Raw genomic sequence first — 15205 nt, forward strand, 5'->3', positions numbered from 1 at the left:
TATTTTTAAGGCCTTGCTGTATCCGAACACACACCTTCCTGAGTACCCCCATCGCATTTTGTGTAGCATGTTTACAAAGAACACTCGAACACTGAGTAAATGCTGATCGAACATTCGCTGACATGGAGGGATCCTGATCCAGATGAAACTTCCCATTGTTCACAGAAAAGGGTGGATTCCGACAAAAGGAGATACTGAAGGATTGGCTGGAACCATTTGCTTTGTTATAAACCAACAATTCCAAATCTCCCCCGGCCTTATTTCTTTATTCCTGCTTCTCCCCACCCACGAGAAAGAAGGGAAATCCATTTCGATTTTAAAACAAAAACAAGAGGGAAAACTATCAGGTTGGAAAACACCTCTTTGCAGAGGACAACCTTTCATCTGTCTGCTTCAGACACAAGACAATTCTGGCAAAAAAGAATGGGGAAAAAAAAGAGTAGAGTCGGATTAAGACAAGAACGGACTCTCCAATGTATCTTTAATAGCAGAGACGGAATAAACGAGGCTGGGAAGCTACTCGTGCCAAGATAAAGTTGTGACTGCCCCAGATCCGAGGCAAGTACTTTCTCCTTGGGTTGGAAGCTGCTTAAATGACTTTTACGCAACTTCCCCCCCTACCATTTCATTGCCTTTCACGTTAGGTCTTAATATCAGAGTTTGAGTCAAAAGGATAGACCCAGGAAGGGCGAAGGTTGCTGACCTTGCCCCACTCCTGCCAGGGGACAGCGGCTGCCTGGCACGGCGCCGTGTTCAGGTAGGCGCTTGACAGGTAAGTCTTTCGGCGACTAGCGATCTTCCCCGCCCCATGCACCTGCTTGGCGTCTGGCAGCCTCTAGCCGCGGGTCCCGGATCCTGGGCCACCTAACCGGCCGCGCAGCCCCCTCCGGAGAGGCCGGCCAGCTGCGGGCGCGGCCGGGCGGCCGGGGGAAAGCGCTCGCTGTCACATGGAGGCCCAGGCCCGCCCCATTGGCTGCGGCCGAGCCAGTCGCGGCGCTCGCTGGCTGCGGTTGGTCCCGGAGCTGCAGCGCCTGCACGGGCCCGGAGTCCATGTTACGCTTTGTCTAATTCCCCCCGTTACAGAGTCATGTGCTGCTGCTCCCGTCGCCGCCGCTGCCGCCGCCCGTGGTGCCCCGGCTCCTCCGCCGCGCTTCGAGGTGGCAGCCGCGGGCGGGGCCTCGGGAGCAGGGTCCAGGGCGCCGCGCGCCTTCGCCGCCCCGGCGCGTCCCGGTGCAGCCGCCGCCCGCCGCAGGTGATGCCGCCACCTCCCGCCTCAGCATAAGCCGTGGCTCGGCGGCCAGGCTGCTCGGGCTGCCCCCCAAGGTTGGTGCGCGCCTCCCCGGGGCCGTGGCCGGGGCCGCGCAAGTGGGAGCCGCCCCGGAGGCGAAGCGCGCCCCTTCCCCGGCGCAGGCGTCCTGCCCCGCGGCGGGCGCTGAGGCTGCGGCCGGGAACTCGCAGCGAGGGGCGGGGGCCGGGGACGGGGGGGGGCGCGGGCGGCGCGCGGGTCTCCCGTCTACGACCGCTCCGGCCCGGAAGATTGTGCCGCTCCCGGGAAGCTGGAGCGGCAAGCGCCGCGGACGCCTGGGCCGGCGGCGGTATACCCCGGGAGAGGAGGGTGCGGGCTGCCCCTCTTCGGCTCCCCCTCGCGCGCGCTCCCTCCTCTCGCCCCCGTCCGTGCAGTCGGGAGGGCGAGGAGACCCGGTTTCAGCTCCGCCGATTCCTCCCGTAGGTGGGTGTCTGGTGTCTGGCCTTGCTGGCCCGGAGCCCAGAAGGTGAGCCCTTTAACTTCTCCCGAAACGCCTCCCCCGCGCCTGCTTCCCGCGCCGGGTGGGTTGGGCGGGGAATGAGGGCAGCGCCCCGCCCCCCGCGCCGGAGGGAGGGAGCTGGGGGCCCGCAGGTGCACCCTGCCCGCCGCGGGCCATCTCCGGGTTGGGTACCGGTATAATCCGCTTCTAGCTTGTTTGAAGGCGTGGGCACTTGGGAACTGGACTTCTTGCTCGTATCCTGGCGAGGGGCTTGGGAAGGAGGGTTGGGGGAAGTTGCTTCCTGGAGGGTTGATAGAGGCCTTCCTCTTAATGTCCCCCCTAATTTGGGGTATCCTTTAGGGATAAAGAAATTAGGGTTTTGGCTTTAGGTGGGCTGTTTTTTGTTTTTTGTTTTTGTGTTTCTTAAAAAGCCAGCCGCAGTGAAGAAGAGCTGCTGCAGGTTCGAGGGAGGAGAGGTAGGTCCCTGCTGTAGAGGAAGAGGTGGGGGATTTGTGTTCCCAACGAGCACGCAGTTGGGGGGCTGTGTGGCAGAAGGTGTGTGGGGTGGGTATGGTTTCAGGAAAGAAAGAAACGCAAAGGTGATAGCGAGCACTCAAGAGGTAGGCAGAAAGATGGAGAATAGATACTGGGGAGTCCTAGCCAACTGCCGGGCCCAACTTGAGCTTCTTGGACTCATACATGGCTTCCTCTGCTTTGCGGAGTTTCTCCTTTCCTCTTCCTTGAATTTGAAAAATATTTTTTGTTAAGCAGAAAAAGCTCTGAGGACCTATTTTGAAAGAGCTACAGGAGTAAGGAGAGAGCTGACTCCTGGGAACTTTCCCTAGCTCTGATAATAAAATTCCACTCCGGCATCGTTTATTGAGCACCTATTTTGTGTTCTCTGCTGGACTTTGGAAGAGTCTCGATAGGCAAGGCATTGCTGTCTGCAGTAATGGTGAGGGCTGTTTATCTCAAAAACAACCAAAGGGCACTTTTAAGTGCCAAGGATGACAGTGATTCAGACCTTCCCCCCACAGCTTCTGGGACCTCTGCTTTTTACTAACCGGTGGGAAGAATCCTGCACCATAACCGATAAATGAGGTCTTTAGACAACATTTCTTTTTTATTGTCCACAAATACTGACCAAACACCTACCATCAGCTAGGAAAGGGCTAGAGTTGTCGCTTCTCCTGTCTTCCACACCAGTTGACTGAAAGACTCTTAAAATGCCAAAGCGAGAGAGGAAAGATCCTGAGATGAGCTAAAGTAAGGATCCAGCAAAGTCAATTTGGAGTGTTTGATCTCTGTAGGTTAGGAAGGGAGCCTCCCATAAAATGATTAAGTAATCCCTGGAGCTGGGGGGGGGGGGGGGTAGGCGGGGAAGGATTCCAAATCATGAATTGGCATTGGTTTACTTTTGTATTTGAACATTTGATCTTAGATTTGTCTCGTTTTTATTGAGGGTGTGCGTGTGTGTACTTCGTTGATTAAAACTTAACACATTAGCAGGTGGAGCGGAGACTGTCCTTAGATGACCGGGTCCCCCAGTTTCTTCTGTTAGTGGATGATGCAAGGAACAGGGGAAGTATGGAGCCATCTTCGAATCTTTTCCTCCTTGCCGAGGTTTACAGAATTTAAAAAAACTTGGTCAAAACTTGGCCTTTTCCCCTTAACATTGATATTGTGCTGAGCTTTTTTTGATTAATTTCACAATATTTTGATGTGTTTGTCCTGTCCCAGTAGCTGAATTGTTTTGGTAGCTCTATGATGGAAGTTAGACTTGGTTCAATCCCAGCTGGGTAGGTAGATTGGCACTATGTATGAAAAAGTCAAACTTTTGTTCAGACTGTGTACTCATGATCACAGATGTTCTTGAAATGGTAGATGGTAAGGGATTTCATGTATTTTCCATGTGTAATTGGAGCTGATGTTTGCCATTCTAAGAAATACCAATCGGTATTTATTGAGCGCCAGCAGCAAACAGAGAAACAGAGTGGGTGCTGCCGTTCCTTAACAAGGAAGGAGAGGATTCGTGTACAAATAGAGGACCAGTAAGACAGGTACAGGTGAGGACACCACCAGAAGCAAAGGATTATTTTTTTCTAAATGTCAAGGAATAGTGGAATGGAAAGGGTTTTTTGGAGCCAGAACAAAGTGTTGTGTGCTTTGGGGAAAGGGGAAGGAGCATGTATTAAGGGGAAGCAATGAGCTTTGTCACAAGTCACAGATAGTAAATAGGTTTGCCTGGCTAGAGCAGAGAACATGACTGATGACGGTGGGGAGAATCTAGTTAGTGGAAAACTTGAACCACAGGTCAGTGGTGTTAATCATTTGCCTCAAAAAGAGTAGTTCTCAACAAGGGGTGATTTTGCCTCCCAGCAAACATTTGGCAATGTCCGGAGACATTGTTTGTTGTTTTTTGGGTTTTTTTTTGGTTGGAGTCATAGCTGGGAGACAGGTGCTACTGACATCTTATGGATAGTAGCTGAACATCCCTCCTGCCATGCCCAGGACAGCCCCCACTCCAAACAATTATCCTGGCAAAAAGTCAGTAGTGCCAGGGTTGAGAAACCATGCTCTAACACTAACCAGAAAGGTTATCTTGAAGTGAAGTTACATCTCAGAATAGGCCTTGAAGGAGGTGGTTCTTGACGTGTGAGAAGGGATGTCAAGGTTGGGAAGCCAATCTAGGAGATTTCTCCTGTGCTCAGGCCTGAAGTGATTAGGATCTGGGCAAAACATAATCAGAGGAAAGGGGCATTTTCAAGGGATCGTGGCAGATGAGCCACGGCAGTGAAATACTGGGTAGGTGGGGAATCACAGACTCAGAATTGGAATTTGAGAGGTCCTGGTCTAACTTCTTTAGTAAATTCTCACACTTGCTAGGCAGCCTCTATTTAACCATCCTTAGAAACCGGGAACTCTGTACTTATGAGGACATGCTCTTGTATCTTTGAACTATGTATGATAATTATTTGAGTTGAAGACTGCCTCCTGGAAACTTCCCACATCATCAGGACAGCCCTTTGACATCTTTCACAAAGACAGTATGATGTATCCTTCCCCTTTTCTCAGTGCAAAATAGTCCACTTCTTTTCATAATCCTGTGTGGGACATGGTTTCTAGATGTCTTATCTGTCAGCTTCTCTCATGGAGGGTAACAGTGTCTGGAATTGAATGCAATAATTGAAATATGTTCTGGTCAACAAAGAGTACAGTCAGACCACTATTTACTGAAACCAAGACATAAGCATCTGATTACTGCAATTTATACTCACAAAACTCCTTTTTTTTTTTTTAATAGCACGTAGCTAGTACAGATCCATGTATAAATTCTGTCCAAATAGTCAAAACATCCTGACACTCTGTTGTGTGAGCTGCTGTATCCCTGTATTCATTGGGCAGATTTTTGTATGTGTGTGAAATCAAATGGAAGTTTTTTGGGTTTTGTCCATATTCGGTGCTATCCTATTTATTTTAGTCCAGTCTGAAGGTCTTTGAGATTTTCAAATCTTTCTTCTGCCTTCTAATCCTGTGAGAGAGGAGTAGAGGATGACTTTGCCAAAAGCTTTGTAGCCACTTGTATTAATACTGTTCACAACCCAGTAATTTGGCACTATTAGTCCTATTCTGGACCTGGGATGCTGAGTGATGGAAGTGAATTCCAGGGATTGATTGGCCCTTAGTTTAGGAGCTCCTGAGAAATCTGTGTTTGTGGTCAAACTGCATTGTACCTGTGATGCCCTTTTGAAATTAATTTGAGTCTGTTGCAAGATTCTGAAATCTGTACTCCATCCTCTGGGGTCTTTGTAATTCTGTTTAGACATCTGGAAGAGAATTTCTAACGTTCTGTGCAAATCTGAAGCTTGCCAGATCAGAGTTGCTTTTGAAATTTGTGAAGAGGTAAATAGGATAAGTGGTACTGGGAAAAAAATAAAACAAAAACACATAGACTTGGTTCCCACTCTGGCCAAGCTTTTTTTTTTCCTTTTCTTTTTGTTAATATGCCCAAGATAACTTCATTAGTGACAACTTTACATTTGGGAAGGAAAGGGGATTGGGGCTTAGAAACAAGCCTTTTCCCCCAGAATTGGGGTTTAGCTTGTCATTGGTATCATTGCATACTTACCAGATTTCACATGTCATCTCTGAAATGACATTAGGAAATCACCATGCGCAGATGTCTTTCGAAGCAGGCAGTTCAGAGAGAACTTAGTGCCAAGTTCTCTAAATGTTCTAGATCTATCCAACAAACTAGATTTAAATAAATTATTTGTTTGCGATGGTAGCCATCCAACATTGAGAGCGCTAGAACAAAATCCCAGATCTCACAGCTAACGTGCACCTTCTTTGTCATAAATGTCCATTGTGCCCCTATCCCTTGCTGGTATGTTGCCTGCCCAGATGATCAGTCTGTTTACTCTCCCTTCCATTCTGGTCCACATGGAACAGCTGTCCCATGTCCTCTGGAGATGAGGGATATTCCTGAGAGAAGAGGGGATGTTTGTGAAGATAGGAGATTTCTTGAGAGAAGAAAATACAGGAAAACGCTTAGATACTGTCCTTTTATCCTATCAAGGGCTGTATCAAACATGAAGTCACCTTGGAATTAAGGATGTGATGTTCCGTTTGAATAGAAAGGTAGAATTTTACTGAAGGTATCAACACTTGAATTTCATAGATAAGAAAATCGAGGCCCAGGGAGGTGATGTGACTACCTATAGCTTACACTGGAGTGACAGAGCAGACATTAGAACTCATCCGCCTTAAAGACCACAAATAAAAGCTAAGGATAGAAAGATTTCTCCTCTGCTTGGAGGTGTGTAAACAGTGGGTCCCTCGGGCCTTATTTACATAATTGATCCAAAAGAAGGAGCACACAGTGGAATTTCTAGGTTTACAGATGACAGCAAGCTCTTCTGAATTATGAAATAACTAACCAATGGGGATTTCCTCCAGGGAAACCATATTAGGGTATGTGAGTCATCAGAAGACTTGCCGGTGAGCTTCTCTCTGTGCGGTAGGAGGTCAGGTGCTAAGAAAGAAATTATGGAACTGTCAGAGGGTGGTGTTTTGGTGGCAAAACCCAGGAAGGGACTTTGAAAACACTTTCCACAGTGTTGTCCCAACTTGCTCTTGTAGATGAAAAAAGACAGGAAACACTAAGCTCTATCAAAAAGATTTTTTTGGGGGAAAAAAAAAAAGCCATCGTGGAAACCAAACAGAAAACAATCTTATTTGAATTTCCACGATCTTTGTTCAAAGCTGGGATGCCTGACTTTGGGAAAGACACTGGAGCCAGAACAACCAATGTAATGGTACCCAGAAAATGTAGACATTGCTGCTGGAATGGAAGTTCCAAAAGGACAGGGCCTTGCCTGTCTGCTTTCCTGATCAAAATACTGGGATTTTTGTTATCTGGGAAGAAGACAGGGAGATGTTATTGAAACCTGTGAAACCACAAGCTAAAGGGCAGAGGAACCTGGAGTGTTCACCAAATCCCAGGAAACCGGAATGTAGTTTGCCTGCCTCTTCTCTTGCTCCGGTTCTCTGTCAGCGTGATGAGGGCAGGGGCATATCTGTCTTGTTCTCCACAGATTTCCTAGTGTCTTGCTCATGGCAGGCCCTCCATTCATGTTTGTCCCCTGAAGGAACACCAGAAGAGGTGCACCTTACAGGTTTATAATACAGAAATCCAGGGTGAAGTCAAAAAATACGGCACCTGTTTTCCTCAGCCCTGCCTGGGTTTCATCTGAGTCAGTCTGGGGAATATTTTGATGTTACTTGAGCCCCAGGTATTGAATCAAAATCTCTGGGTGTGGAGTTTCATTTTGAAAAGAGCTCTCTCTGCCGTCAAGTGATTCCATATGTAGAGCCGAGAGTGAGAACCACTGTCTTACAGAGCTGTACCCAAAGGCTGGATACTGACTGAGACACTCTCAGAAAGGTTTCAAAACACTGGAGGCTGACAGGCTCACAGTTAGTTACCAAGACAGACACGGAGCTCTGTGGATACATCTGTATCCTTGGAAGGTGATGACCAAGACACCGGATGGTTCACAGTGTGGCCATTCGTGCCTCCATGAGGTGCTGCGCCCTGCACTGGATGGCGTAATGGGGCCAACTGGAAGTCTGTTTCTAGCGGGCGCGCATGGCGAGAGTTGCCCTAGCCTATGGGGAAAGAAAATAATGATGACAATGCAGCTTTTCAGTTTTGATTTTAATGCTGTGTTTCCTCAATTCAAAAGGTCTTTAAAAAAATGTTGGGTTCTTCCTACTTTGAGGTATTAATTTTTTTCCTCTTGTGAAGAATGGTGATAGTGTGGTTTTTCGGGTCATTTCTTGGTCACCGAAGCCCTGGCAATTTTATGATAGTCTTCCTTTTGGATTTTACTAGTTTGAAATCAAGTCTGGGAACTACCATTGCTCTGAGGCTTTCAAGACGTCCGTATTCACCTGTGGACATCTCCTGCTGGGCCAGGTTCACGCAGTCAACGTTAGATTCCATTATGAACATTTCTTAAAACCCTTCTTACTTTCCTCTTCTGCTTGCTGGTAATAGTTAGGAACATTGCCAGAGAAGGCTTCACTTCCCCAGCAACCCATAAATTCCTTTGCTGAAATCTCAGCGTCAACAGATTACCAACACTGCAGTGAATTCTACAAAGCGGGAGAAGAAAGGAAGTGCAAGACAGCCGTTCTCTCTGAAGGATGTTGATCACCAGAAAGCTGCCTCTCCAGATCTCATGCAGTGGAGACAGGACAGACTTATGCCCAGCACATTAGACGTGAAGTACCATCAGTCAAAATTTTCATCACTGATTGTTCCAAGCTTAGTTCTGAGAAGTATTTGAAAATTAAAATTCATTGGAAAATGGTATCCATGACGCTACCCTACCGAATAAGCTTTTATAATCAATTTATTATCAGATATAGCTAGGTTTTTTTTTTAAGCTGGTCAAGAAGCAATAGGACAATTTTTGGAATACCCCAAATTAATACTAATAACTGTTTATTAGGTATTTCTTGCTTGTCCAAACCTTTGCCTTGGAATTTACATGCATTCTTATTCAATCCTCAGAGCAATCCTGAGTGGAAAGTGGACTACTCCCACCTTACAGATGAGGTAACTGAGGCTTGAGAGGTTATGTGGTTTGCAAAAAACAAACGAATGAACAAAAACAGATGGTGGAGGTGGAATTTGAAGCTACTTTTGTCGTTTCAAAGCCCGTTCTCTTATCTGCTGTTCTCATGTCTCTTTGATTTCTCTCTGTTCATTTTATGATACCTATTCATATTCTTGGCAGAAAAAAACAGAGAGAGAGAGAATGGGATTTTGAGGTATAGAGGGACCTTCCAACCTGTCTGGGTCGTGCTCCTCATTCAGGGATGAGATCTGAACCTGGCACCTCAGGCGGTGAAGAGGAGTGCGTAGTGGCACTGGGGTCTCCAGGCTTCCGGGCCAGTGTTCTCACCAGTGCACAGCGTTTTCAAAAATACAAGCCAGCGTAAAACCACTTGAGGGTAAGTTGATCCTGGAACAGAGAGGGTATTTTAAAATCACTTGTTCTGGTGACTTTTCTAGTCTGTTCTCTTGTTACCAGTGTTGGCTATGGAGTGCCACTTGTAGTGGTATATGTCATAGGAATTTACTCCTCCTCGGGAGATGTGACCTTACAGCAACTGCTGTGCGTAAATATATACAGACATAGCTGGTGTTTATAAGGGGTTGCCTCCAAGTGCTTGAGAAACTCATGCCATAGCAAACATATACAGGGAAACAATAAAGAATCCTATCTGTGTCCTGTAAATAAACAATGAATTCGTCACTATCCATATACCTAGATCACATATTTATACTCCATTCATAGATTTATTCTGCTCAAGTATTATCATTTCAAGGGAGTGAATTCATTCTGTTAGACTTTCTACTTCAGCGGTTTTATTTTTCACACTAACATTTTAGCCAATAATGAAGTACAAGTTAGAAGATGGTCTGCGGTGTTAATACAGCTTGCACAAATGCACCCCAGTCCCACGCACACACGCCCAGAGAGGGAGGGATGCTTTTCTCTCTCTTTAACCTAGTTCTTTTCAGATGTCTTTCTATTATGGTACATTTTCTTCTCTCTTAGTTCTTTCTCTTATACGTTATTTCTGCATGGCAAATGCTGTACGTAGCCGAAACTTTGTAATCCTATCTGTAGTTTCTGCACCAACCAGAAGGAGCCTTAGTGTTGGGAGGCCAGCTCTGCCCTAGGGTCTCAAAACAAACGCCAGGCACCACCTCAAGTGGGCCTCACAGAGGACGATCTGTGGCAGCTGGTCCTCAGCCTCCGGGTAGGGTGATCAGGAGGGAGTGGGGTAGACATGGGCTGAACTAAAAAGTGCAGGTCTGTCTAAAGGGTCTCTGTTTAGCTGATCTGTTCAGCAGCCAATTGTTGCCATATGGGAATGTGGGCAGGTCTTGCCAGATCTTCTGATTTTTCACTGTAAACCAGAAAGCTGGATTATTACTTTAAAATCTCCTGATTTTAAAAGATTGGCTAACTCAACATTTTAAATGAGAACTTCCTACAGACCAAACAAAATGGCTTTGTGGGCTGGATACCTAAAGCCTGTAAGCTTTAGGTCCTTAGAGATAGAGAGCGCTTAGTGGCCAAGTAAACAGAAGCCTGGGATGTGAGTAAAAGTGCAGTACCCTTGGACAATCAGTTTAAATGGAAACAGATCAGAACTTGATTTCATTGTTCTCTGCACCCCCTCCCCCATACACACACAAAGCAGAAAAACAACAACAGCAATAACAAAAATCCCCCAAAGCCCCATACTTGTAATGGTGACAATTAATGCCCTTTAAATTTGTTACGCTATATTTCTAGAATGAATGCATTTGAAGCCTTATCTTGCTTGAGGAGTAGTAGATTCAGTGACAAACTTATAGTTTGGGAATGAGGCATGGAGGCCTGGGTAGGCAGAGGGGGCAGGTGGACCAGGAGTAGAAAACGAGAGGTAAGCGCCAGTTGGAGGTAAAGAAAGATAATCTACCCTCCGAAGATATGGAAGAGGAGCATTTCTTTGTATCTCAAACTCGATCTGGGGTAATAGGAAGCAGAGGGCGAGACAAGTAGAGTCCTTACAGGAGAAAGGGAGAATTGTGACCCGATAAATATTTAGAAGTAGGATAGAATCCATGTGGGTGGGCAGAGAGCCATTATGTTGCCGTTCCTCCTGGGAGCGCGTTAATTTGTGTTGTGGCTCCTGCAAAAGGAGAATTGGAGTGGAAAGGAAGGGAAAGGGTTCCCCTCCGAAAGGAGCATACAGAGGCAGGAAAGAAGAGACTACAGAGCGGCTGATAACCAAAAGGAAGCCAGGAGAGCTGGCAAATGTCTGCCCTGCAGAAAGTTGGCTGGGTTCGCTGCAAACCGCAGCCGCGTCCGAGGGGTCTGCCCGGCAGCCCCCAGCTCCCATGGGGCTCTGGACACCAGCTTATTTTGCTTGTGGAGGGCTGCTGTGCGCCGCACGACTAGGAGCGGCCCCCACGGTCCCTTTGTGTGAAGTCAGCGGCCGCAGGACTGCGTCTGCCCGGTCGGCGCGCTGTTGGGGAGCCGTGGAGGCTGGGTTTCTGCCCCTGCTCCCTGGCGGGGTGCCCCTGTGCAGGGCACGACCTCAGACCCCTGCTGTGTGCCACTAGTGCAGCCGCCTTCAGCTGTATCTGCTCTTCTGGGGAAGAGCCTTCCTCGTTTCCGTGAGTGTTTTGTACAAACGCCTGCTCAGAGAGGAGGGGTTACTTGAGCAGACCCTCTTAGTAGCTGAGGCTAGACCTAGCCTGAGACGGGATTTTTAATAGCATTGTTCTCTTAATCATCCCAAGTGTAGCACATTGTTCCTGGAATTTCAGCATTTTCTGGGAAGGAAATCTTTTGATTCCTCAGCAGGTTTTATTCCAGTCCATAGGACTGTCCTCCCTTCGTGAGCTGAACTGTGGCCCTCTCAGCTGGTGTAACTTTAGAATAAAAAATGCATTTTCAGAATAAAAAATGCATTTTTAAAAATGTGTGCCCCCCCCCCACATTAGTTAGTTTAAGGCAATGAAGGTCTTTGGTTTTTGTTTTTGTTTTTCATTATGGAAGCCAGTTTGCAGTATTGAGAGAATGGGTGCAGATTTCCTTGCACTATTGCTGGGAAGAAGAAGAATTCTTCAAATTCCACGTTTGGTCTTCCAGGGACTCTAGTCCACAGATGGAAATCCTGGAAGATCCTATCAGGAAGTGAAACCTGTAAATAATCTTTGTGCTGGTTTGGGGCATTATGGATAAACAAATTTATATGAGAAGTCTTCTTGAACTTTCTTGTAAAATACACTTGCAGAACCCAATCTTAGAGAGGACTGCCATTCTGGAAATAATAGGACACACTTAGGTAGTACTCACGCCTGCAGGCACTGCTTGGAGCACTTTGCATGGAGTAACTCATTTGCTCCTGACCCCCCCCCCCCCCTCGCTGTGTAGCCTAGGGCACTGAAGCTGAGTTCTGCAGTCTGGCTGCACTTCCCCATGACCTTGAGTAGCTGAGGGACTCAGGGTCATACACCAGCAGTGGCCCAGCAGTGATGGGAACCCAAGCCCTCGGTGGCTTCAGGATCTGTGCTTGTGAGGACCACATTCTTGCCTCTCACACTCTGTCACAGGAAGGATCGCAGATTTGCTTTAGAAACTCCTTTGCTTCCCACATTACCTTTGCTTTAAAGTTAGGATCAAGATTGGCTTTGAAGAAAGAATGACAAGGTTGCCCCTTCCCCAGTTGCTCCTCCCCAAACCAAATGAACACAGTTGTCAGGAGGCCGCTTCCATCCAGGAACAGAAAGCCGCAGCTCGTCCTGGACCGGCCTGCCAGCACACCCCACAGATCCTCCTCAGGGCCGCCATCCGGGCCTCACTGCTGCTGACAGCCCTCACTCCTGGCACCAGAACTGTTTTTAAGAGCACAAAAATGGTTTTACCTTTACCTTTACAACTAGTGGATTTGGAGTGCTTCTGAGAACATTTTGAAAATCACGTTCCACACTGGTTGTAAGACCGTGGGAGGTCCGTGCATCTGGAGCTTGAGGACTTGAGAGCTGGTGTTGGCCCTGGCTTCTCCTGATGGTGTGGCCTTGGATTTAGTTCATGTTGGGTTTCATCTCCAGGGGGAATGATGGTGGGGATAGTAACAGCAGTGTGCCTGGTTTGAGGAAAAGCAGGTGCCGTTGGACAGGACAGTCATCTGTCCACAACAGTAGCCGCGTGTGTCAGGCAGTGAGGGGACCGGCGTGGCCTGTGTGAGCTGTGGCCATAATCTTCATCCATGGGTGAGTGGCAAGGGGGATGCTTGGAAGTACTAGGGAAGGCTTGTGTTGATTTGAATGTCTTTCCTTTCCTGTTCGCTTCTACCTGTGTTACAGTGCGGACGATCGTGTGGGTGTCAACTCTGTTTCTGGCCTAAACTCCTTTCCCTTGGCTTTTCCCCCTCCTACTTTGGGCTCGCCTCCAGTTTGCCTACAAAGTGCTGTTTGTTGTCAGGGTGAAGCAGGCGATTCTCTGGGCAGAGACACTGTGGCTGCAGGCAGTCACTGTAGTTCAAAGCAGAAAGTCAGGCTGGAGTAGGAGGGACACTGACATGGCTTGTTCGTTAGAATTTTGTACGATCGTTTTTGAAGGAGGAAAGGAAGAGTAAGAGATGACTTGTCAATAGAAATATTATGAAATACCCTTCACGACAGAACAAAACTGGGTAAGGAGAAAGGGCATTAAGAAATCACTGCTTATTTGAAAGCAAATGCTTTTTGAGCATTGTGTCCTGCAGTTCATTCCCGTAGCTTAGGAAACAAAAATGAATAAGAAACGGTAATGAAAAGCTGTCCTCTCGGTGAATTTTTAGGTGGTCCATATCGAGCCAGACATTTTTCATGCCTTGTCTTCACTTCAGTCATGAAGGTGGATATCATTTATCATTGTTACATTTCAGAGATTACAAAATTGAGGCACAGTGTGTTTAAATAACCTACTAAATAAAAGGCCCTTACACTAAGGATTGCAGTGCTGGTTGTACCGAAAAGAACTATACTTGGAACCTGGATCTGTCCACTCAGTATAAAACATGAGTTATGGATGCCCCTGCTCTCAGCGGGGACACTGGCGTGCGGACAGTGCAGTACAGTTCCTCACAGCATCCACTGTATATGTGATAGCTCCTATGTGAACTATATTTTTTTGGATGTTTGCTCAGAGGAAGGAGAGACTGATTTTTAATTGGAACGATCAGAGAAGGGGCACTTGGGTGGCTCAGTCGGTTAAGCATCTGCCTTCAGCTCAGGTCATGATCCCAGGGTCCTGGGATGGAAGTCCCCCCCTACCCCCACCATTGGGCTCCCTGTTTGGTAGGGAGTCTGCTTCTCCCTCTGTTCCTTACCCTGCTTAGGCTTTCTCTCCCTCCCTCTCTCACTCTTTCTCAAATAAGTAAATCTTAAAAAAAAAAAAAAAGATCAGAGAAGATTTGACACACACAAAACTACTTCAGAAAATTAACTTGAGCAGGGCCTTAAATGGTGTGAAAGATGCTGACTGGTAGAGAAAGGGTGGCAGATTGAGGGGACACTGGGGCGGTGAAGTATGGAGATGCAAAAGCAGCATGTAATGTGTTTGGGGGTTGGTGCTCTGCCAGAAGGAGAGATGTGGGAAGAAAGGATAGCAGAAAAGCAGTTTGGGACAGATTTCAGAGGGCATGGAGTGTCCTGCTAAGGAATTTGGACTTCATTCCATTGCCTTGGAAGATTATTCCACTAAAGGTTCATGAGAAGAGACATTGCTTGCTTCAGACTCTGACTTCAGTAACTCTGGTCGTGGCATGAAGAAAGGAGTAGAATGCAGCAGAGGTTTCCCCAGCGTGGCTGCACCTTAGGGTTCCCTGGGAGTTCAGAGGGACAGTTTCACAAATCGACTCCCAGCAGTGATTCTGATGGTGTGGGGCCTGGGCTGAGTGGCCGTGTTTATAAGGCCCTGCAGGTGTGTCTGAGTGCAGCCAGATCAAGCACTAGGTCCTGTGGGCATTGGGACATGGGGGATGGAGCCTGATTGTGGGTTTGTTATTGTTTGAATAATTTTTAAGCCGTGGGAGGGGGCCACTAATCAATGCTTGGGTAAGATAATTTTCACAACTTGGTCATTTTCACATACATTTACCTGTACATATGAAGAACGTAGTGTGGCTCTACTCTTTATGTCTTTGTGTTACATTTGCCTTTTCCCTTTTATTTAGAAGGAAATGGAATATGTAGGAATTCCTTGGTGATGGTTGATCGATGATCTCTCAGAGCATGAGTTCTACAGTTCACTGCCTGGGGCAGGGTGACTAGAGGGCTCCCAGTTCTGTCCAGTCTCTTAGGAGTTGAATGAAATGCTGCTCACTTGTACATTTCCTGA

At 47.3% G+C, this 15205-nt stretch overlaps 1 protein-coding gene across 5 annotated transcripts in view; it reads left to right on the plus strand.

Annotated features, from left to right (window-relative positions):
* The first annotated feature begins 860 nt into the window (after window positions 1-860).
* Window positions 861-15205, plus strand: part of LRRC8D (leucine rich repeat containing 8 VRAC subunit D) — a 118803-nt gene continuing 104458 nt past the window's right edge. Inside the window, exon 1 of one of the 5 annotated variants that reach the window (XM_059137317.1) lies at window positions 861-1323. The gene's annotated coding sequence lies outside the window, so the exon portion shown is untranslated. Of the gene's footprint in view, window positions 1324-1429; window positions 1773-2016; window positions 2222-15205 lie in introns of those variants that run through there. The other 4 variants (XM_059137312.1, XM_059137314.1, XM_059137313.1 and 1 more) reach the window with 4 other exon arrangements.

Source organism: Mustela lutreola, chromosome 10 (genome assembly GCF_030435805.1).
Source record: "Mustela lutreola isolate mMusLut2 chromosome 10, mMusLut2.pri, whole genome shotgun sequence".
Lineage (NCBI taxonomy): Eukaryota > Metazoa > Chordata > Mammalia > Carnivora > Mustelidae > Mustela > Mustela lutreola.